The 14,178-nt window shown below is 45.9% G+C and overlaps 1 protein-coding gene across 5 annotated transcripts in view; it reads left to right on the top strand.

Moving 5' to 3' along the window:
* The first annotated feature begins 1,071 nt into the window (after nucleotides 1-1,071).
* Nucleotides 1,072-14,178, top strand: part of steap2 (STEAP family member 2, metalloreductase) — a 65,868-nt gene continuing 52,761 nt past the window's right edge. For 3 of the 5 annotated variants that reach the window (XM_068013229.1, XM_068013190.1, XM_068013201.1), the window contains exon 1: nucleotides 1,072-1,754. The gene's annotated coding sequence lies outside the window, so the exon portion shown is untranslated. The remainder of the gene's footprint in view (nucleotides 1,755-14,178) is intronic. The other 2 variants (XM_068013211.1, XM_068013219.1) reach the window with 2 other exon arrangements.

The following is a 14,178-nucleotide window of genomic DNA, read 5'->3' as shown; positions in this document are numbered from 1 at the left end:
GCATGCAATATTCTAAGGGTGGCCTAACTAAGGTTCTGTACAGCTGCAACATGACTTGCCAATTTTTATACTCTATGCCCCGACTGATGAAGGCAAGCATGCCGTATGCCTTCTTGACTACCTTATCCACCTGCGTTGCCACTTTCAGTGACCTGTGGACCTGTACGCCCAGATCTCTCTGCCTATCAATACGCCTAAGGGTTTTGCCATTTACTGTATACCTCCCACCTGCATTAGACCTTCCAAAACCTCACATTTGTCCGGATTAAACTCCATCTGCCATTTCTCCGCCCAAGTCTCCAACCGATCTATATCCTGCTGTATCCTCTGGCAATCCTCATCATTATCCGCAACTCCACCAACCTTTGTGTCGTCCGCAAACTTACTAATCAGACCAGCTACATTTTCCTCCAAATCATTTATATATACTACAAACAGCAAAGGTCCCAGCACTGATCCCTGTGGAACACCACTAGTCACATCCCTCCATTCAGAAAACGGCTTAGTGTGCGAAATCTCTCAGCTGCACCAAATAAAAGCAGAAAACGGAACAGCTCTTGGCTTCCCCTCTCTGCCTGCAGACCTGAGAATGGAGGCTCGATCCATGGAAGTTTCAATTTCCATTGGGCAAATGGATGTAGCAAAAATGACAACATTTTGGACTCAACGATTCTTAAGCTAAAGATGGATTGCTTACTACTGGGGGAAAACCCCCCGTTTAGATTATTTCAAACAGACTGCATTAAAAATAAATGTTTAATTACAAATATGAGAAGGTCGATGGTGCGGAAGATCGAGAGATTGACAGATGGGCGGGATTCATTGCGAAAACAAAGCGGGGAATCTGGCTGCTGAGTCCATTCACTGGGGAATAAATATCCTCATTTTAGATTTTGATATGTAGTGGACGTTTTATTTTAAACTAGCGCTCGATGACTGCAGGACATATCTTGACATCGTTTTCAGCACTTGAGCGGCTGCTTTATAACTGCAGTTGTGTTCTAACTTGTACAATGTTTGTGTTGTAGCTGGAACGCTCACCCCTCAGTCGAGATTAGAATGGAGCAGGCCCGGGGTTTGGAGGAGCTGAGTTCGGCTACAGGCGGCTGGAATCGGATCGCATCTTCCCAGTTATCCCTGTCGAGCCCGTTAATAATGCAACTGGGTGTTTAAAGCAGATTCATAGCTGCCCCCCTTGAAGAGCGGTCAGGAAATGGCACCGGCCAAGACAACTGGAGATGTTCTAATCCGCTACTAGGGCAATGATGCCGATCGGAATCAAACAGAGATCCAGAGAAGACAGAAAACAGCAGACCACCATTAAGAGCCTAATTCGAGCAAACTATTAATACGACTTACTAACATAACCATAGATTGGTTAATAGGAGGCTCCGAGTTGTTTATATTGTAGACTTCGCCCCCCCACTGCTCTAAACCAATTGTCGTCCATATGAAGGATTAACTGGGGTTTCCTTGGAATCAAGGTGACGCACCTGGTAATAGAAAACTGACATCAATTTGATTTAGTGTGATAAACTCAGTAATCCTGTACTTGAACCAGGCAGTTCTGCAATGCAGGAATGTTGTTGGTGACTAAGAATCAATCTGATTCATTGATAGGATCTGGAGGTGAAGATCTGCTAACAGGCAGAACTGATTCTACTCGGTTGCAGACAACTGTGTAATGCAATAGCCCAACAGATATGGGTTCTTAGCTGGATAAGAAGCCAGAAGCTTAACAGAGTTCTGACCTGGTAAGTTGTGTAATATTAGCGGTTCAAAATTGCACAGTGTTCCTGAACTAGCAATAGGGTTTTCTAAACTTGGCTCTTACCAACATATTCTTAAATTATTTACGTTTGGTAAGTTGGTGGTGCTCCTGCAGGGACAATATGTGCACTTCATTTTGGGATAATGGAAATTTTATGGAGGTTTTTTTTGGACATACTGTATACTCGGCTGACCAAAAAAAATTTCACTGAAATAACACGTCTCCTGTCTGTGGTAGACTGAGCACCTGACCTTGTTTTAAATTCTATTTAAATTTTCATCCTTGTTTTCCAATCCCTCCATGATCTCACCCCTCCCTATATCTGTTATCTTCTCCAGCCCTACAAACCTCCCAGATATCTGGGCTCCTTCAACTCTGGCCTCTTGAGCATCCTGAGTTTTATAATATATTTTATTGTTATTATATTATACAGATAAGGTTCCATGTGAAAAGAGTCAAAACTTTTCCACTGAGTGGTGGGATTAACTTTTCTGACCATGTGACATGATCCCATTTGTGTTATCCTCCGAGGAATTTAAATGCTCTTGAGAATCAATCTCTCTCTTCCCGACTACTGAATCCTAGACTTAGTATATCCAATCTATTCCATCACATCAAATTATGGGTTAATGTTATTGCACCTTTATTTACCTGGACTGTGTTGCAAATTTTTCTGTTATAGGAGACAGAATTGGATGGAGGCTATTGAGGCTAGATCAATTGAAAAGTTCAAAACTGAGATTGATAGAGTTTAGTTAGGTAAGGGATATGGAATCAAGGAGTTAAGATGCAGATCAGCCGTGATCAAATTGAATGGCAGAGCATTCAAGTAGACTTGATGGCCTACTGATCAAATTTAAGGAGTTGAACACGTGGCTGCAGGGATGGTGTAGGAGGGATGGTTTTGGTTTCCTGGATAGTTGGGGCTCTTTCTGGGGTAGGTGGGACCTCTACAAACAGGATGGTCTTCACCTGAACCAGAGGGGTACCAATATCCTGGGGGGGAGATTTGCTAGTGCTCTTCGGGGGGGTTTAAACTAATTCAGCAGGGGAATGGGAACCTGAATTGTAGTTCCAGTGTGCAGGATGTTGAGAGTAGTGAGGTCAGGGATAAGGTTACAAGGACGCAAGAGGGCACTGGCAAGCAAGAACTTGGTTCAAAGTGTGTCTACTTCAACGCCAGGAGCATCTGGAATAAGGTGGGTGAGCTTGCAGCATGGGTTGGTACCTGGGATCTCGATGTAGTGGCCATTTTGGAGACATGGGTAGAGCAGGGGCAGGAATGGATGTTGCAGGTTCTGGGATTTAGATGTTTCAGTAAGAACAGAGAAGATGGTAAAAGAGGGGGGGGGGGGGTGTGGCATTGTTAATCAAGGAGAGTATTACAGCGGCAGAAAGGACATTTGAGGATTCGTCTACTGAGGTAGTATGGGCCGAGGTTAGAAACAGGAGAGGAGAGGTCACCCTGTTGGGAGTCTTCTATAGACCTCCGAATAGTTCCAGAGATGTAGAGGAAAGGATAGCGAAGATGATTCTCGCCCCTGTCGAGAATCAACAGGGTAGTTGTTATGGGGGACTTTAACTTTCCAAATATTGACTGGAAATACTATAGTTCGAGTAATTTAGATGGGTCAGTTTTTGTCCAGTGTGTGCAGGAGGGTTTTCTGACACAGTATGTAGACAGGCCAACCAGGGGCGATGCCACATTGGATTTGGTACTGGGTAATGAACCCGGCCAGGTGTTAGATTTGGATGTAGGTGAGCACTTTGATGATAGTGATCACAATTCGGTTAGGTTTACCTTAGCGATGGGCAGGGACAGGTGTATACCGCAGGGCAAGAATTATAGCTGGGGGAAAGGAAATTATGATGCGATTAGGCAAGATTTAGGATGGGGAAGGAAACTGCATGGGATGGGCACAATCGAAATGTGGAGCTTATTCAAGGAGCAGCTACTGCGTGTCCTTGATAAGTATGTACCTGTCAGGCAGGGAGGAAGTTGTCGAGCGAGGGAGCCGTGGTTTACTAAAGAAGTTGAAGCGCTTGTCAAGAGGAAGAAGAAGGCTTATGTTAGGATGAGACGTGAAGGCTCAGTTAGGGCGCTTGAGAGTTACAAGCTAGCCAGGAAGGATCTAAAGGGAGAGCTAAGAAGAGCAAGGAGAGGACACGAGAAGTCATTCGTGGATAGGATCAAGGAAAACCCTAAGGCTTTCTATAGGTATATCAGGAATAAAAGAATGACTAGAGTTAGATTAGGGCCAATCAAGGATAGTGGGAAGTTGTGTGTGGAATCAGAGGAGATAGGGGAAGCGTTAAATGAATATTTTTCGTCAGTATTTACAGTAGAGAAAGAAAATGTTGTCAAGGAGAATACTGAGATTCAGACTACTAGGCTAGATGGGATTGAGGTTCACAAGGAGGAGTTGTTAGCAATTTTGGAAAGTGTGAAAATAGATAAGTCCCCTGGGCCAGATGGGATTTATCCTAGGATTCTCTGGGAAGCCAGGGAGGAGATTGCAGAGCCTTTGTCCTTGATCTTTATGTCGTCATTGTCGATAGGAATAGTGCCGGAAGACTGGAGGATAGCAAATGTTGTCCCCTTGTTCAAGAAGGGGAGTAGAGACAGCCCTGGTAATTATAGACCTGTGAGCCTTACTTCGGTTGTGGGTAAAATGTTGGAAAAGGTTATAAGAGACAGGATTTATAATCATCTTGAAAAGAATAAGTTCATTAGCGATAGTCAGCACAGTTTTGTGAAGGGTAGGTCGTGCCTCACAAACCTTATTGAGTTTTTCGAGAAGGTGACCAAACAGGTGGATGAGGGTAAAGCAGTGGATGTGGTGTATATGGATTTCAGTAAGGCGTTTGATAAAGTTCCCCACGGTAGGCTATTGCAGAAAATAAGGAAGTATGAGGTTGAAGGTGATTTAGAGCTTTGGATCAGAAATTGGCTAGCTGAAAGAAGACAGAGGGTGGTGGTTGATGGCAAATGTTCATCCTGGAGTTTAGTTACTAGTGGTGTACCGCAAGGATCTGTTTTGGAGCCACTGCTGTTTGTCATTTTTATAAATGACCTGGATGAGGGTGTAGAAGGGTGGGTTAGTAAATTTGCGGATGACACGAAGGTCGGTGGAGTTGTGGATAGTGCCGAAGGATGTTGTAGGGTACAGAGGGACATAGATAGGCTGCAGAGCTGGGCTGAGAGATGGCAAATGGAGTTTAATGTGGAAAAGTGTGAGGTGATTCACTTTGGAAGGAGTAACAGGAATGCAGAGTACTGGGGTAATGGGAAGATTCTTGGTAGTGTAGATGAGCAGAGAGATCTTGGTGTCCAGGTACATAAATCCCTGAAAGTTGCTACCCAGGTTAATAGGGCTGTTAAGAAGGCATATGGTGTGTTGGCCTTTATTAGTAGGGGGATCGAGTTTCGGAGCCACAAGGTCATGCTGCAGCTGTACAAAACTCTGGTGAGACCGCACCTGGAGTATTGCGTGCAGTTCTGGTCACCGCATTATAGGAAGGATGTGGAAGCTTTGGAAAGGATGCAGAGGAGATTTACTAGGATGTTGCCTGGTATGGAGGGAAGGTCTTACGAGGAAAGGCTGAGGGACTTGAGGTTGTTTTCGTTGGAGAGAAGGAGGAGGAGAGGTGACTTAATAGAGACATATAAGATAATCAGAGGGTTAGATAGGGTGGATAGTGAGAGTCTTTTTCCTCGGATAGTGATGGCAAACACGAGGGGACATAGCTTTAAGTTGAGGGGTGATAGATATCGGACAGATGTCAGAGGTAGTTTCTTTACTCAGTAGTAGGGGCGTGGAACGCACTGCCTGCAACAGTAGTAGACTCGCCAACTTTAAGGGCATTTAAGTGGTCATTGGATAGACATATGGATGAAAATGGAATAGTGTCGGTCAGATGGTTTCACAGGTCGGCGCAACATCGAGGGCCGAAGGGCCTGTACTGCGCTGTAATGTTCTAATTCTAATCTCATGCCCACCCATCATGCTTGTCCCTCCCCATCTTAGCCAGCTCCCAATCCTACAACTTCACCTCCCCCCAACCCCCCCCCCCCCCCCCACGCCGCACGCTCTCTCTGAATCTGGCTTCATACTTTCCTCCTCACTTTGCTGTACTGTTGGATGCTGTGCCGAGGCCCCATGCTGTGGGAGCCCCTTCCTAAACCCTTTGCCCGTTCACAGCCCTCTACTCTAAGAAGACCCTCCTTTAATACCTACAAATTGTCAAACTTTGGCCTCATCCCTTGCAGTATTTCATTTTTCTGTTCGGTGTCTTTTAAAAAAAAAAATTATGCCTTTGCGAAGTACCTGGGCACTTTTTTCTATGTCCAAAAGTGCTTTGTACTGCAAATGCAAGTTGTGGGAAATAAATATATATGGCCAATTCTCACAGAAAAATGGAGAGAGTTGAAAAAGCGCACACAAATATCTCAGAATACCATTTAATTTTGGAATTTGACTTACTCAGTCACTGTAAACCAGTGGTCCTGGAATGTTATCCCTTGCATGTCATGACTTCTGTAGTTTGCGTTAAACTGTATATTGTCTGACTCACCATGAACGATGCTACATAAGATCTGCTTGATCTAATTGGTGTCTGCATTCTGGTGAGTGACACTACAGGTGTAAAAGATACAGATAAAAAAGAATGACAAGTGTTGCACTTGGCATAAGAAAATTAAATGCAAATATAATGCAGCTGGTTGGTCCAAATTTCTTATTTGGAAAGGAGTGACAAGTCAGAACTCCTTAACTAAATTACACAAAATTACTAGCAAAAACAGCATACAATAAATTAAATTACTTTTCCAAAATCAAACTGTTTTCCAAAAACTACTTGCTATTTTTTCTTCAATATTCCGAATTCAAGATAAAGTTTCTAACAGAGTGAAATGTAATTTTTTTATGTTTTCGTTAATACAATTGAGCATGCCTATAAAATTTTCTTTTGTCTGAGAGTTTTCATTTTTTAGTTAAAGACCTCTGCTCTTTTCAATCGCCTAGGCTTGGAGCTGATATTCTACCCAGAGCTGTCACCTTTTTAATGAAAGGAATTCTCAGCCTCAACTATGTTTGCAGTTCCTAGGATGCCATAGACTGAGCATGTGTGATGTAAAGAATTATACAGGGTGTTTCATTATGATTTTCTCTGCTGTATAGTTGGTAACTTGTCTTAGACTACAACTGAATTTGTTTTTCCAATTTGTACTAGAATGTGAATTATGGAAAACATTTCACTTGATTTTTTAAAATTCATTCATGGGATGTGGGCATCGCTGGCTAAGCCAGCATTTATTTTTTATTTTATTTTTATTTTTTTATTTAGAGATACAGCACTGAAACAGGCCCTTCGGCCCACCGAGTCTGGGCCGACCATCAACCACTCATTTATACTAATCCTACACTAATCCCATATTCCTACCACATCCCCACCTGTCCCGATGTTCCCCTACCACCTACCTATACTAGGGGCAATTTATAATGGCCAATTTACCTATCAACCTGCAAGTCTTTGGTGGTGGGAGGAAACCGGAGGATCCGGCAAAAACCCATGCAGACACAGGAAGAACTTGCAAACTCCATACAGGCAGTACCCAGAATTGAACCCGGGTCGCTGGAGCTGTGAGGCTGCGGTGCTAACCACTGCGCCACTGTGCCGCCCATTTATTGCCCATCCCTAATTGCCCTTGAGAAGGTGGTGTTGAGGTGCCTTCTTGAATCGCTGCAGTCCATGTGCGGTAGCTGCTCCAACAGTGCTGTTAGGAAGGGAGTTCCAGGATTTTGACCCAGCGACAGTGAAAGAATGGCGATATAGTTCCAAGTCAGGATGGTGTGTGACTTGGAGGGGAACTTGGAGGTGGTGGTGATCCCAGGCATTTGCTGCCCTTGTCCTTCTAGATGGTAGAGGTTACGGGTTTGGAAGGTGCTGTCTAAGGAGCCTTGTTGCATTGCTGCAGTGTATCTTGTAGATGGTACACACTGCTGCCACTGTGCATCGGTGGTGGAGGGAGTCAATGTTTCTGGATGGGGTGCCAATCAAGCGGGCTGCTTTGTCCTGGATGGTGTCGAGCTTCTTGAGTGTTGTTGGAGCTGCATCTATCCAGGCAAGTGGAGAGTATTCCATCACACTCCTGACTTGTGCCTTGTAGATGGTGGACAGGCTTTGGGGAGTCAGGAGGTGAGTTACTCGCCACAGGATTCTTAGCCTCTGACCTGCTCTTGTAGTCACGGTATTTATGTGGCTACTCCAGTTCAGTTTCTGGTCAATGGTAGCCCCTAGGATGTTGATAGTGGGGGATTCAGTGATGGTAATGCCATTGAATGTCATGGGGAGATGGTTAGATTCTCTCTTGTTGGAGATGGTCATTGCCTGGCACTTCTGTGGCACGAATGTTACTTGCCGCTTATCAGCCCAAGCCTGGATATTGTCCAGGTCTTGCTGCATTTCCACACGGGCTGCTTCAGTATCTGAGGAGTCACGAATGGTGCTGAACATTGTGCAAACATCAGCGAACATCCCCACTTCTGACCTTTATGCTTGGGCCTAGGACACTACCCTGAGGAACTCCTGCAGTGATGTCCTGTAGCTCAGATGATTGACCTCCAACAACCACAACCATCTTCCTTTGCGCTAGGTATGACTCCAGGCAGTGGAGGGGTTTCCCCCTGATTCCCATTGACCTCAGTTTTGCTAGGGCTCCTTGATGCCATACTCAGTCAAATGCTGCCTTGATGTCAAGGGCAGTCACTCGCACCTCATCTGTTGATTTCAGCTCTTTTGTCCATGTTTGAACCAAGGCTGTAATGAGGTCAGGAGCTGAGTGTCCCTGGCGGAACCAAAACTGAGCGTCACTGAGCAGGTTATTGCTAAGCAAGTGCCGCTTGATGGCACTGTTGATGACACCTTCCATCACTTTACTGATGATTGAGAGTAGGCTGATGGGGCGGTAATTGGCCGGGTTGGACTTGTCCTACATTTTGTGTGCAGGACATATCTGGGCAATTTTCCACATTGCAGGATAGATACCAGTGTTGTAGCTGTACTGGAACAGCTTGGCTAGGGGCGCGGCAAGTTCTGGAGCATAGGTCTTCAGTACTATTGCCGGAATATTGTCTGGGCCCAAAGCCTTTGCAGTATCCAGTGCCTTCAGTCTTTTCTTGATATCACTTGGAGTGATTCGAATTGGCTGAAGTCTGGCATCTGTAATGCTGGGAACTTCAGGAGGAGGCCGAGATGGATCAACTCTGCACTTCTAGCTGAAGATTGTTGCAAATGCTTCAACTTTATCTTTCACACTGATGTGCTGGGCTCCCCCATCATTGAGGATGGGGATATTTGTGGAGCCACCTCCTCCAGTTAGTTGTTTAATTGTCCACAACCATTCACGGCTGGCTGTGGACGACTGCAGAGCTTAGATCTGATCCGTTGGTTATGGGATCGCTTAGCTCTGTCTATCGCATGTTGCTTACACAGTTTGGCATGCAAGTAGTCCTGTGTTGTAGCTTCACCAGGTTGACACCTAATTTTGAAGTATGCCTGGTGCTGCTCCTGGAATGCCCTCCTGCACTCTTCATTGAACCAGGGTTGGTCTCCTGGCTTGATGGTCATGGTAGAGTGGGGGATATGCCGGGCAATGAGGTTGCCGATTGTGGTTGAGTACAATTCTGCTGCTGATGGCCCACAGCGCCTCATGGCTGCCCAGTTTTGCATTGCTAGATCTGTTCGAAATCTATCCCATTTAGCACAGTGCTAGTGCAACACGAAGGAGGATATCCTCAATGTGAAGGTCTCCACAACGACTGTGCGGTGGTCACTCCTACCAGCTGTCTTGGATAGATGCATCTGCGGCAGGCAGATTGGTGAGGACGAGGTTAAGTATGTTTTCCCCTCTTGGTTCCCTCACCACCTGCTGCAGACCCAGTCTAGCAACTGTTTCCTTGAGGACTCAGCCAGCTCGGTCAGTAGTGGTGATACCAAGCCACTCTTGGTGATGGACATTGAAGTCCCCCACCCAGAGTGCATTCTGTGCCCTTATCACCCTCAGTGCTTCCTCCAAGTGCTGTTCAACATGGCTGATCAGCTGAGGGAGGGTGGTAGGTGTTAATCAGCAGGAGGTTACCTTGTCCATGTTTGACCTGGTCCAGAGTCGATGTTGAGGACTCCCAGGGCAACTCCCTCCCTACTGTATACCACTGTGCCACCACCTCTGGTGGGCCTGTCCTGCCGGTGGGACAGGACATACCTGGGGATGGTGATGGCAGTGTCTGGGACATTGTCTGTCAGGTATGATTCCTTGAGTATGACTGTCAGGCTGTTGCTTGACTAGTCTGTGGGACAGCTCTCCCAACTTTGGCACAAGCCCCCAGATGTTAGTAAGGAGGACATTGCAGAGTCGACAGGGGTGGGTTTGTCGTTGTCGTTTCAGATGCCTTGGTCGATGCCGGGTGGTCCGTCCAGTTTCATTCCTTTTTATTGACTTCGTAGAGGTTAGATACAACTGAATGCCTTGCTAGGCCATTTCAAAGGGCATGTAAGAGTCAACCACATCAAATACTTTAATACAAAAACTGATAAAGAGGAAGTATTAGATAGACTGTCTGTACTTAAAGTGGATAAGGCACCAGGACCAGATGAGATGTATCCAAGGATATTGAGGGAAGTGAGGGTGGAAATCGCAGAGGCACTGGCTTTGGCACCTTAGACTCGGGGGTGGTGCCAGAGGACTGGAGAATTGCAAACATTACACCCTTGTTCAAAAAAGGGTCTAAAGATAAGCCCAGCAACTACAGGCCAGTCAGTTTAACTTCGCTTGTGAGAAAACTTCTCGAAAGAATAATTCGGGGCAAAATTAATCGTCACATGGACAAATGTAAGTTTATTAAGGAAAGCCTGCATGGATTTCTTGAGGGAAATTCATGTTTAACTAAATTGCTGGTGTTTTTTTTTTAGAGGTAACAGAGAGGGTTGATGAGGGCAATGCTATTGATGTGGTGTACATGGACTTTCAAAAGGCATTTGATACAGTGCCACTCAACAGACTTGTGAGCAAACTTGTAGCTTATGGAATAAAAGGGACGGGAGCAACATGGATACGAAATTGGCTGAGTGACAGGAAACAAAGGGTGGTGGTTTTTAGGGCTGGAGGAAAGTTTGTAGTGGAGTTCCCTCGGGATCAATGTTAGAACCCTTGCTTTTCCTGATATATATTAATAACCTAGACCTTGGTGTTCAGGGCACAATTTCAAAGTTTGCAGATGATATGAAACTTGGAAGTATTGTGAACTGTGAAGAGGATAGTGTTTAAGTTCAAAAGGACTTGCACAAGTTGGTGGAATGGGCAGACAGGTGGCAGATGAAGCTCAATCCAGAGAAATGTCCAGTGATTCATTTTGGTAGGAAGAACATGGAGAGACAATACAGAATAAAGGGTACACTTCTAAAGGGGGTGCAGGAGCAGAGGGATTTAGGTGTATATGTGCATAAGTCATTGAAGGTGGCAGGACAGGTTGAGAGAGCAGTTAAAGCATACAGTATCCTGGGCTTTATTAATAGGGCACAGAGTACAAGAGCAAGAATGTTATGTTGAACATATACAAGACACTAGTTCAGCCTCAGCTGGAGTATTTTACCAATTCTGGGCGTCTCACCTGAGGAAAGACATGAGGGCATTGAAGAGAGTACAGAAAAGATTCACAAGAATGGTTCCAGGAATGAGGAACTTCAGTTATGAAGATAGATTGGAGATGTTAGGACTGTTTTCCTTGGCAAAGAGAAGGCTGAGAGGTGATTTGATAGGGGTATTCAAAATCATGAGGGGTCTGGATGGAGTAGATAGAGAGAAACTGTTCCCACTAGTGAAAGGATTGAGATTTATTTGGTAAGAGAAGCAAAAGTGACATGAAGAAAACTTTTTCACGCAGTGAGTGGTTAAGGTCTGGAATGCGCTGCCTGAGAATGTGGTGGAGACAAGTTCAATTGAAGCATTCAAAAGGGAATTAGACAGTAAGATAAAAAGGAAGAATGTGCAGTGTTATGAGGAGAAGGCAGGGGAATAGAACTGAGGGAATTGCTCATTCAGTGAGCTAGTGCGGACACAGTGGGCTGAATGGCCTCCTTCTGCACTGTAATGATTCTGTGCTTCTGTGACTTGATAGACACAGAGGTTGACTCCAGAGAGATAAAGCACAGATGCACTATCCATTCAGCTTTATCTTGTTTATATTGAAAAGTGAAAACTAATTTCTTACAAAAAAAATTGTTCTATGCAGCTATAGTGAGCTTTGGTATTTTCTCATTCCTCTGTTTCCTCCTTCTTCTTTGGCCTCCTTGTCTCGACAGACAATGGGTAAGCGCGTGGAGGTGGTCAGTGGTTTGTGGAGCAGCGCCTGGAGTGGCTATAAAGGCCAATATTAGAGAGACAGACTCTTCCACAGGTGCTGCAGAAGAAATTGTTTGTCGGGGCTGTTACACAGTTGGCTCTCCCCTTGCGCTTCTGTCTTTTTTCCTGCCAACTGCTAAGTCTCTTCGACTCGCCGCACTTTAGCCCCGCCTTTATGGCTGCCCGCCAGCTCTGGCGATCGCTGGCAACTGACTCCCACGACTTGTGATCAGTGTCACAGGACTTCATGTCACGTTTGCAGACGTCTTTAAAGCGGAGACATGGACAGCCGGTGGGTCTGATGCCAGTGGTGAGCTCGCTGTACAATGTGTCTTTGGGGATCCTGCCATCTTCCATGCGGCTCACATGGCCAAGCCATCTCAAGCGCCACTGACTCAGTAGTGTGTATAAGCTGGGGATGTTGGCCGCCTCGAGGACTTCTGTGTTGGAGATACGGTCCTGCCACCTGATGCCAAGGATTCTCCGGAGGCAGCGAAGATGGAATGAATTGAGACGTCGCTCTTGGCTGACATACGTTGTCCAGGCCTCGCTGCCATAGAGCAAGGTATTGAGGACACTGGCTTGATACACTCAGACTTTTGTGTTCCGTCAGTGCGCCATTTTCCCATACTCTCTTGGCCAGTCTGGACATAGCAGGTGAAGCCTTTCCCATGCGCTTGTTGATTTCTGCATCGAGAGACAGGTTACTGGTGGTAGCTGAGCCTAGGTCGGTAAAATCTTGAACCACTTCCAGAGCGTGGTCACCGATATTGATGGATGGAACATTTCTGACGTCCTGTCCCATGATGTTCATTTTCTCGAGGCTGATGGTTAGGCCAAATTCGTTGCAGGCAGCCGCAAACCTGTCGATGAGACTCTGCAGACATGCTTCAGTGTGAGATGTTAAAGAAGCATCATCAGCAAAGAGGAGTTCCCTGATGAGGACTTTCCGTACTTTGGTCTTCGCTTTTAGACGGGCAAGGTTGAACAACCTGCCCCCTGATCTTGTGTGGAGGAAAATTCCTTCTTAAGACTTGAACGCATGCGAGAGCAGCAGGGAGAAGAAAATCCCAAACAGTGTGGGTGCGAGAACAGAGCCCTGTTTCACGCCACTCAGGATAGGAAAGGGGTCTGATGAGGTGCCGCTATGCTGAATTGTGCCTTTCATGTTGTCGTGGAATGAGGTGGTGATGTTTAGTAGCTTTGGTGGACATCCGATCTTTTCTAGTAGTCTGAAGAGACCACGTCTGCTGACCGAGGTCAAAGGCTTTACTGAGATCAATGAAAGCAACGTAGAGAGGCATCTGTTGTTCGCGGCATTTCTCCTGTATCTGCGAAGGGAGAACAGCATGTCAATGGTCGATCTCTCTGCACAAAAGCCACACTGTGCCTCAGGATATACGCGCTCTGCCAGCTTCTGGAGCCTGTTTAAAGCGACTCGAGCAAAGACTTTCACCGTGGTCACCTTTGTTTTTATAGAGGGTAATGATATTGGCATCGCGCATGTCCTGAGGTACTGCTCCCTCGTCCCAGCACAGGCAAAGCAGTTCATGTAGTGCTGAGAGTATAGCAGGCTTGGCACTTGATTATTTCAGGGGTAATGCCGTCCTTCCAATGGCTAGAGTATCAATGGCATCACTGAGTTCCGATTTTGTTGGCTGTACGTCCAGCTCATCCATGACTGGTAGAGGCTGGGCTGCATTGAGGGCAGTCTCAGTGAAAACATTCTCCCTGGAGTACAGTTCTAGGTAGTGCTCAACCCAGCTGTCCATTTGCTTGCGTTGGTCAGTGATTGTGTCCCCTGATTTTAGATTTGAGGGGGGGGCGATCTTCTTCATGGTTGGCCCAAAAGCGCTCTTAATGCCATCATATATTCCTCTGATGTTTCCGGTGTTGGAGGCCAGCTGAATATGACTGCATAGGTGTTGCCAGTAGTCATTTGCGCAGCGCCTGGCTGTTCTTTGTGCAGTGCTTCTGGCTGCTTTAAGTGCTACGGATGTTAACTCGC

The sequence above is a fragment of the Heterodontus francisci genome, chromosome 2, assembly GCF_036365525.1.
Source record: "Heterodontus francisci isolate sHetFra1 chromosome 2, sHetFra1.hap1, whole genome shotgun sequence".
In the NCBI taxonomy this organism is placed as follows: domain Eukaryota; kingdom Metazoa; phylum Chordata; class Chondrichthyes; order Heterodontiformes; family Heterodontidae; genus Heterodontus; species Heterodontus francisci.
The sequence above is the reverse complement of the archived record's forward strand: the minus strand, read 5'-3'. Positions and strand labels throughout refer to the sequence as shown.